The sequence below is a fragment of the Palaemon carinicauda genome, chromosome 19 (assembly GCF_036898095.1).
Source record: "Palaemon carinicauda isolate YSFRI2023 chromosome 19, ASM3689809v2, whole genome shotgun sequence".
NCBI lineage: Eukaryota > Metazoa > Arthropoda > Malacostraca > Decapoda > Palaemonidae > Palaemon > Palaemon carinicauda.
Genome location: NC_090743.1, coordinates 99,237,073 through 99,247,072, shown reverse-complemented (window position 1 = coordinate 99,247,072; position 10,000 = coordinate 99,237,073). Strand labels below are relative to the sequence as shown.

The following is a 10,000-nucleotide window of genomic DNA, read 5'->3' as shown; positions in this document are numbered from 1 at the left end:
CTCAAAACCACAAAATAACTTGAGCAATCTCACAGATTTGGAGCTTATCACGCGCTGAAAAAGAATTTTGTCTAACGTCAAAATAAAATTTCTTTGCAAATATTCTTGTATTTTAGCAAGGTGTCCGGGTTTAGTTTCCTCAGAATAGATACTCACCAGAACGTCAGCCGGGCAAGCTCAACACCCCGCTTTCGTGCCCACCCACATTACTGGCCTCTCCATTAAACAGCTTAAACTCATGGTCCCGGTATGGGATCGATGTTGCCATGTGAATATATTACCACTGTACTAGCCAGTATAAACAAAATTTAATACAAGGGCCTATTATAATTGAATCTGAAAGTCTTACGTTACAAGAGAAATATTGAAATCTACGCAACCAGTCAGTACTGATGCCACATGCTTGTGTTACATTAAAAGAGCCGAAATCCTTTAATATGTACCACCGCCAGGTTTCCACATGCAGACGTCACCAGCCAGGAGACACAGAAGGATATTTAGATTTACAAAATAAAAGATTTAATGATAAACAAGATGCAAACTTGTTTTACATCGACCTCTTGTCTCCCGGGGGACCACCAATAACGACTGGGTTTGTTATTCTAAAAATTTCCTAGCTTTTAAAAATCTCGGTAAAACCTTCTTACCTTTTTACTGTACAGTATAGCAATCACACCATCTGCAAAAGAGAAAAATACATAGTAAGTATCAAATATGAAGCTGATTATGATCTGCAAATTTTCAGTGGATAATATCTCACAACATGAAAACTAATAATGATTTAATTTTTTAAGGAAACCTAATTATTTTCTTGTTTTCTGAGTTACGCTAAGGTAAATTTATTAATTGATATTAACTACAGGATATAATTCTTCAAATATTTGAGATTAAAACTTTGTACGAGATATATGATTTAGCAAATCCTAGTGTGCCCCAGATTTCAGTGTGGCATGAGACCATATAAACGTTCTGAAAAGTAACTATGCAAATAATTAAGTAGATAAGTACCCAAATAAGTAAATATATCTGTAACCAACTAAGCCATAAGTAACCGATTAAGTAGTTAGACTGGTAATATACCTTTTTGCGTCTAAATGCACAAGGATTAATTCTAAAACTTTACAGGTTTTTCGTACCTTTAGTTCACTTTGCCATTGAAAATTATTCCTATACATTTCAATAATTCCGGCACACATTATGACAATCAAACTCTTAACCTAATCTTTTACTTTAAGGGTTTTTTTCCTGGTCCTATCACGCAAGGCAACCCCCTTTCTATAGACTTTGGGGATCTCTGCTCTCCAGAGGATCTACAAGATCAGTTTACAGTATACATTCTTTACCAAACATTCCGACAACTCCCTCCTAACCCTAAGAAACCCCATAGGACGCACCCAAAATCCCACAAACCTGAATGAGAGAGATGGGGAGGTGATTGGCATAACACGACCCTTAGAGACAATTCTCACAGAGACATGTGTCGACAAAAGCTGATTTTATTAGAAAACAATACGAAAATCAGATATAAACTTGAATGTGCCTTACCTTATTGCCTTATTCTATGTTTGGGTTCCCCCAGGTCCCTCAGTGTGAGACACCTCGTATATCCACCAGAGAGTTGCTAATGCATCTTCCGGTGTATTTTGCATCTTCTAGTCTTGGATAGTCTGGTGAGAGAGAGAGAGAGAGAGAGAGAGAGAGAGAGAGAGAGAGAGAGAGAGAGAGAGAGAGAGAGAGAGAGAGAGAGAACTATTGCAATGGTTACTAGGTACATTGTTGAACTGTGGTTAAGATTAAGAAACTAAATTATGAAATATTAAAGAAAAAATAATTTAAAAAGATAACGGAGTACACGTGTGATAATTAAAAGCTTTGGGAAAATGGACCACAACTCATTTCGTTAAATTTAATAGATTTAACAAAATAGGACTTATTATTCTTACATGTATATAGATATGTAACAGCTTATTTCTTTCATAATTATAAAACTCGCTTAATGATTGTAAGTAATAGTACATGGCAAAATATTTTTGAATAGAAAATAAAATAAACCTGTAATTCTGTTGAAAATAACAGGATATGTACTTGTATCAAAAGTATCTAATAGCATTGCAAGAGAATCTGTTGTGAAATTACCTCAAAATTATTAAATGTAAAAGATAATAAAAGATTATTTAAAAAAAAAAAATCGAAATATTATAAAGTATTGCATGCAACCTGTAAAAAATGAACGCTAAATATAGACATGCACACACACGTACACATATTCAACCCTTCCCTCAACTCTTCCCACCCCCTTCCTCTTTCTTAACTATAACACGCTCCATTTGGGCAATTTGTGGGAGATTTCTGTTTTCCGAGTGGTTTTCATTCAGTGTATGAATGTATGTATTTATATATATATATATATATATATATATATATATATATATATATATATATATATATATATATACAGATTTTTAGCGAAGCGAAAAATCTATTTTTGGGTGAGATGGCCATGTCGTCCTGATGGAAGTTCCTATAGGGTAGCTTCCTAGGGTATATTACAACCACGGCGATATTCCCAGAAAATTTACCTTAAGGTACCCAGAATTCTAACTCCTGGAGCGAATATCCCTAATGAAAGGGATATCGCGAAATATCAGAGGACATATTCTTGACACGCCACATGGCAATCTGCACCCCGAACAGAGATAACACTTCGAAGGGGTCAATTGGCAAGAAAACGAAAACGAGAAAGAAAAAGGGGAGCCGTTCCCAAGGCTCTCTCTTCTCCCGTTTCGTAAGCGTGCATTACGCCGATTCTGGCTCCATCTGTATTCCTTGTAGCGATACACGAGGTGCTACAGATACTGTATGTAGGGAGGGGTCCTACAGTACTTTCATAGAAAGGGAAGGGCGGGTCCATCAGGACGACATGGCCATCTCACCCAAAAATAGATTTTTCGCTTCGCTCAAAATCCGTTTTTTGGGCTCAAGCCATGTCGTCCTGATGGAAGTATACCAGAGCATTACTGTATCTGTGGATTCTCAGAACGTGCCGTACTCCCCGGAGGTATTTCCCCGGTCGACTAGACCTAGAGACCTAAGATGTTACCGTTATACATCTTTTCAACTAACCATAAACCATGTTAGAGCTTCCTGCCCCCTACAGGGAAGAATCCTACTAGACTCTGGGAAAGTCTCGAAGAGTACATATTCCTATGTATGAATACCAGGCAAGCCAATATAGTGGTCTAACCCTATATTAAGTAAAGCATAGTTTGTAAAGAACCACTGCGTCAATATGAAATATCGACCAGTTCTCCGCACAATACTTGTATTGGACAAAGGTTTATATCCGCATAGGAGGAAGCTGTAAATCCGCCGCCATCCCCTTATGGGGTGGAATCCTCCCGCTAAGGGAAAGCATAAACCAATGCAACATTAGCTTGCATAAAGGAACAATCTATTAGAATTATCCCAGATAAATATACATAGAATGAATGCTCAATTATATCAATAAATTGACACAGGTGAAGGAGACGCAAGGTTCTCAAGAACAAGATTATTGACAGACAATAAATAAACAGGTTAACAACAATTATATATATATATATATATATATATATATATATATATATATATATATATATATATATATATATATATATATATATATATATATATATATATATATATATATATATAAGAAGAGGATAACCAAAACTTTAAGCATAAGTATGATAGTAAACAGAAACTTGTTTATCTGAAAGAAAAACATTAGTGCCACTTTTAACATACCGAGGTATCAAAGTCAGAGAAGTCTGTATTACTAATCAGTTACATTAGCGTTAGAAACGCTCGGCACACATGTCTGCACTTATGCTAGGTTCACCTTTGGAAGTGGAACAGTCAACGTGGGCACCTCAGTGCCCTCACTTAGTTTGTAGCACAGTATGTAACTACACACTCACCCTGGAATTAATCGTCCCAATTAAAACCACTGTTCCTCGCAGAGTTAAACAGCAGGGTTAACGACGCAACCCACTGCTACCACAGATCTCTTTAGTTGCTCCACTTGCTTCGCATAGTGGCGAAAGAACACTCTGGAAGACTTCCAGCCAAAGATGTTCAAAATCCATACAATTAAAGAAATTTAAGAATGAGGCAACTTTCCTCGGATCGTGACCTGCGGGTGTACTGTCAGGATCCGCACTGCGAATAAAATATGTGATTTTCGCCCGAGTTGATTCAGTGATAAATTTGAGCCTGATGTTTCTCCCCTGAATAGTTGACCACCCTTGAAGTCTGAAGTTCTATGAAGATAGACCTTTAGGCATTCTACTGGACATAGAGATGCATCTTCTTTCAGAGGGCAGATTCTCCAGGGACCCCACCTGTTGGTGGGCAACTCATTCTTGGCGAGAAACGTAGGATCCGGAAACAGGTTCAGTTCTCCGCCATCCAGGAACTGAACACGACCTTCCTCTCTTGAGAGGGCTACAATCTCACTAACCCTGGCCCCGGACGTGAGTGCAAATAGGAAAATAACTTTTTGGGTCAAATCCTTTAACGCACACTCCTCATTGCTCAACAGAGAAGCGAAATGAAGAACTTTGTTCAAAGACCATGAAATGGTGCTGAAGGTCTGAGCTTAGCACAGGCTTTCGGAACTTTATTAAAGATCTCGTTAGCGAGGTCGGCCTGGAAGGCATATAGAATGGGTCTTGTCAAAGCAGACTTACACGTCGAAATCGTGTTAGCTGCCAACCCTTGACCATGGAGGTGGATGAAGAAAGATAAGCAGAAGTCCGTCGAGATCTCCTGCGGATTGTTTGCCTTGACAAAGGCCCCCCATTTTCTCCAAGATGACTCATATTACCTTCTAGTAGATTTGCACTTATATTCCTCTAGGAAGTCTATGCTGGCTTTCAAAATCCCGAAACGCTTTCTCACCGCTAGGGAGAGAAAATCATGAGCTGCAGGGTCCGGGTTTTCTGTAATGAAACGCAGACAGTAGACTTCTGGACTCGCTGGGTCAGAACTGGATCTGGTAGCGGTAGAAACTTCAGCCGTAGTTCCAATGTCAGGGGGAACCACACGCTGTTCGGCCACTTGTGGGCCACTATTGCCGCTACCCCTTGAAGGATCTCAGTTTGTTGAGGACCCTCAACAGAAGGTTGTGAGGAGGGAACAGATAAATCCTGGACCATCTGTTCCAGTCGAGGGACATCGCGTCCACTGCTTCCGCTAAGGGGTCCTCGTACGGGAACACGTACAGGGGCAACTTCTTGTTGTCTTTCGTCGCAAAGAGGTCTATCTGCAGTTCTTGGACTTGACTCAAGATGAAGGAGAATGATCCTGCGTCTAGGGACCATTCTGACTCTATCGGTGTGAACCTTGGTAGAGCGTCCGCTGTCACATTGCGGACTCCTTGAAGGTGAACTGCCGACAGGTACCACTTCTTCTTTTCCGCCAATCGGAAGATGGCCAACATCACCTGGTTGAGAGGTGGTGACCTTGATCCTTGTCGATTCAAGCATCTCACAACTACCTCGCTGTCCAGCACCAACTTTATGTAGATCGAGTGACGCGGGGAGACTTTCTTTAAGGTAAGGAGCACTGCCATAGCTTCTAGAAAGTTTATGTGAAAGGTCTTGAATAGCTTGGACCAAGTCCCCTGGACTTTTTTCCAATGAGAGTGACCTCCCCATCCCTCCTTCGAGGCGTCTGAGTGAATCGTCACCGACGGGGGAGGTGGCTGAAGAAGAACCGACTTCTTTAGATGTCTGGCTTGGGACCAAGGCCTGAGAAGAGTACGTAGACAAAGCGGAACTGGTCTTCTCAGATCTCTCCGCGCGTTTGATGCAAAACTTCTCCAAACTCCGGTTGCATCCTTTAGCTGTGCTCTTAGCACCGGGTCTGTTACCGAAGCAAACTGGAGAGAACCCAGTACTCTCTCCTGCTCGCGTGTGACATTAGGTCCCAGTGGATTCCCAGCCACTGGGACTTTTGAGATGGAGAAAGTCGAGACTTTTTTCTGTTGATCTTGAAGCCTAGATACTCTAGGAACTGGATCACATGAATGGAAGCTTGCAAGCATTCTGTCTTGGATGCTGCCCACACCAGCCAGTCGTCCAGGTAGGCTACTACCTGAATTCCCTTTAGGCGTAATTGTTTGAGAGCTACGCTCGCAAGCTTCGTGAAGATCCTTGGAGCTATATTTAGCCCAAATGGCATGGCTCTGAAGGCGTATAGTCTTCGTTGTAGCTTGAACCCTAGGTAGGGGGAGAGTCGACGGTTGATTGGAACGTGCCAATAGGCGTCTGACAAGTCTATGGAGACGGTATATGCCCTCTTGGGCAGTAAGGTCCTTATGTGTTGCAGTGTTAGCATCTTGAACTTGCAGTTCACTATGAACTTGTTGAGTGGCGACAAGTCCAGAATGACTCTGAGCTTTTCAGAGTCCGTCTTGGGAACACAAAACAGCCTCCCTTGGAATTTGATGGACTTTACCCTTCGGATCACTTTTTTCTCCAACAAATCTTGGATGTACTCCTCCAGAACTAGGGTGGAGTGTTGGAAAACCCGAGGGCACGGGGGTAGAGTGCTGTACCAGCTCCAGCCCAGTCCATTCTTGAGTAGGCTGTGGGCCCAGGGATCGAAGGTCCACCGATCCCGAAATTTCAGAAGTCTCCCTCCTACCGGTATCATCTCACTTGGACTGTTGTCCTGAGGTCTTGCCTCCCTGACCGCGACCACCCCTGAATCCCCTTCCCCTTGAGGGGCGCCTAAACGAGCCTCTGGCTGCTCCTCTAGGCTTTGCTCGAAAGGAAGTTGACTGCCCTTCGAACGTTGGGTTGAATGCCGGGGACTGCGTCGACACGGCCTGGGGTACCCACTGGAAAGTGGTCGGGGTTTTTACCACCATCTGGGGCACTGAAGGCATCGGCAATTGCTGTTGCTGTTGTTGTTCAAATGGTTTGGCTTGCCGAGGCGGTAGCCTAGTCCTCTTAGTCTTCCTCTTTGGTTGGGGACCCTCATCCGGGGAAGACTTTCTCTTGATAGACAGGCCCCACTTCTGGAGAAGATTTCTATTCTCCGTGGCGGCCTTATCCACAACTTTTTTGACCAATTCGCTAGGGAAAAGGTCTTTGCCCCAAATGTTGGAGGAGATTACTTTCCTTGGCTCGTGCCTCACCGTAGCCGAGGTGAACACGAACTCCCTACAAGCTCTCCTCGCCCTGACGAAGCTGTAAAGATCCTTCGTCACTGTGGCCAGATGAGTCTTGGCCACTACCATGAACATTTCATGGACCTTGGGGTCACTTGCCATCGTCTCAAGAGTGGTCTGAAGAGACATTGAGGCAGCCAGTCTTTCTTTTGTCTCGAGCTCTCTCCGCAAAAGAAAGTCAGACAGCTTAGGGATGTTCTCACCGAACTGACGTCCGGCAATATCAGCCTCCAACTTCCCGACTGAGAAGGTAAGATGGACGTCCTTCCAGTCCTTGTGGTCCATGAGTAGGGCCAGCGACAAGGGTTTACACTCCTCCAGGGAGGGGCAAGGCTTGCCAGCCTCGACTGCTTTTAATACAGCCGCAAACCCTTTCTGCAAAAAGGGGAAGGCTCCAGCAGGAGAGGACACAAAGGAAGGGAGCTTCTTACTCAATGCAGCTACCTTTGAGTTCGTTAAGCCCCTCTCTTTCATCGAAGATGAAAGCCAAGGTAGAGCCTTAGCATGGTCCATCACTATGACCTCCTTCGGCTCTGTCTCCTCCTTTGAAGCTGGTTCCTTCCTCAACCGCACATAACAGTCCGGATATGACCCTTTGCTGGGCCAGAATTCCACCTCCTCAAGGGGAACTGAACCCAGCTTATCCGACATGACGATCTTTCCAGTCGTCATCGGCATGTGCTCAGCATATCTCCACGGGTTAGCATCTGAGCACAAGGGAAGGTCTTTCACATTGAGCCTTTTCTGGGGCCCACGTGATGCTGCAAGCTTCTGCATCTGCAGTTCCATTGCAGCTGCCTTCTCCATATTCTCCTTCTGCATTTGTTGGATCATTCCAACAATGGAGGAGAGGGCCTGTCCCCGCTCTACTGGGAGAGCGGACGATGTTGAGGGAATAGGTTCAGGGATCTGAACCGGAGCAGCCGACACCTCGTCGGCCTCTTCCTCTACAATGTCTCGGGCTTGATCTTCATCCTGGCCTCCTGCCAGGAGGTCTTCCTCCAGACGCTCGGACACGTCTGACATCCTGTCATCCAACTGGATGTCTTGCAAGGCGACCGCGACTTCAGCATCCACCTGGATCTGAACTTGGGGGATCTCCTCTTGAGGCTGGGGAATCACTGCATCAGCTGATGCCCTAGGGAAAAGGTAAGCCCTCATCTTCTCAATTGGAAGATAAGGTCCAGAGGTGTTCTTCTGGAAGCCCCTTACCCAGGTACGAAGCTTCTCCCTTGCTATATCCCTTGATTCCGCTGTCCTAGGGGAATCAAAAGCCTCAGTAATCAGGTTAGAGCACACGGAACATACCTGGGGGTCCCAATACCGGAGATCACCCTTGGAGACAGCGCATGCTGCGTGCCTCCTACATAACTCATGTCCACAGAAGTTCTTACTGCGGACGTTGCAGAAAGCACTTCCGCACTTCGGACGTTCCTCCTGTAAAGAGAAGAAATTTCCATGAGTATCAAGTGAACTACGTATCACTGGATATGCACAGTTAGCATAACAAATCAGAAAGGAAAGACACACACTTGTGTTTCCCCGCACAACCAATTGTTGCAGCCTTCCAGATAATAAAATCGTATGGTTAATCTGACCTAGAGTAACCAATGAAAAATTTCCAGAGGAAACAGGTGGAGCTCACACCTAAGATATGATTTTAAAATACCGGATAATAGACAAGAAAGAACTCACTTTCTTACCTGTAAGGCAACACCAAAGGGCTGTGCAAGACAACACAAAAGTGTTAGAACACACAGTGTTGTACCAATACTATACTATAGTTTTCTTCCTACAGTATATGTTATACTGAAGAATACTGGTACAGTATAGAAGGTAATGCGCCGGCCGGCACACACCACAACTAGCTTTAAAGTATACTACTTAACAGCTATAAGGCGGCAGAACGCTTGTTCAAATGCATGTGCCGGCCGGCAGTAACTGCCAGCCAGCAACAGCCAATGTCGGCTACACAAGGTAGCACCCGGCTGCCGGCCACCGCTCGTAGCGACCGGCAGACAAGGGCGTGACAATGGCCGGCCGGCAAAGGTAAACAACCGATGCCGGCCAGCAGCAAAAGAACCAGAGGACTTCGACTGCCCGGCTGCCGGCCTCATAGTCCGGCAGCCGGGTCGGGTACAGCACTTGAAGAAAACAGAATGGATGCCGGGATAAGAGAGTATACTACCTCCAAGCCCGGCAATCCGAAAGAGTGCATATAAGGAAGGGGAGAATCTAATTCAGGCTTCCTGCCCAATGCCGTCTGGCTCTACAGGCAGACATGGATGAGGGACCAAGGGAGGTCCGGGCAGCACTCAAAGCAGAAGACCTTTGCCGGCCGGCACACTCTGCCGCCCGGCAAGGGACTGAGTCAATTCCACATCCTAACCTATACTAGGTCCAGATGTAGAATGACGTACAGTACTGTAACGGCTAAGCCATTACAGGGAGATCCAAGGAGGGAGGCCAGCAATACTTGCCAACCCCCACTGAACCAAAGCAAGGAAGGTGTTGCTACTCCCAGGGAAAGGATCTCATCCTCCCACCGAGAACAGCAACAAGGACTAGTCTGCTAGATCACAAAAGAAGGAATCATCTCGTACAGAAACCTTCGGCAGTGACCTAACGAGGCTTAGCCTCCTATGTCTGCGTCAGGCTAGTGAAGGAGACTCTACCCCAAACCAGACAAACACAGACTCAGACTAAAAACTCTGATGTTCTGCCCCTCTCTGAAGCCAGACTTACTGGAACAGGAAGGTACAGTAACACCCCAATATAGTT

At 44.7% G+C, this 10,000-nt stretch overlaps 1 protein-coding gene across 3 annotated transcripts in view; it reads right to left on the bottom strand.

Moving 5' to 3' along the window:
• LOC137658289 (uncharacterized) overlaps positions 1-10,000 on the bottom strand; it is a 143,271-nt gene that overhangs the window by 64,136 nt on the left and 69,135 nt on the right. For all 3 annotated transcript variants that reach the window (XM_068392963.1, XM_068392964.1, XM_068392962.1), the window contains exon 2: positions 648-679. The gene's annotated coding sequence lies outside the window, so the exon portion shown is untranslated. The remainder of the gene's footprint in view (positions 1-647; positions 680-10,000) is intronic.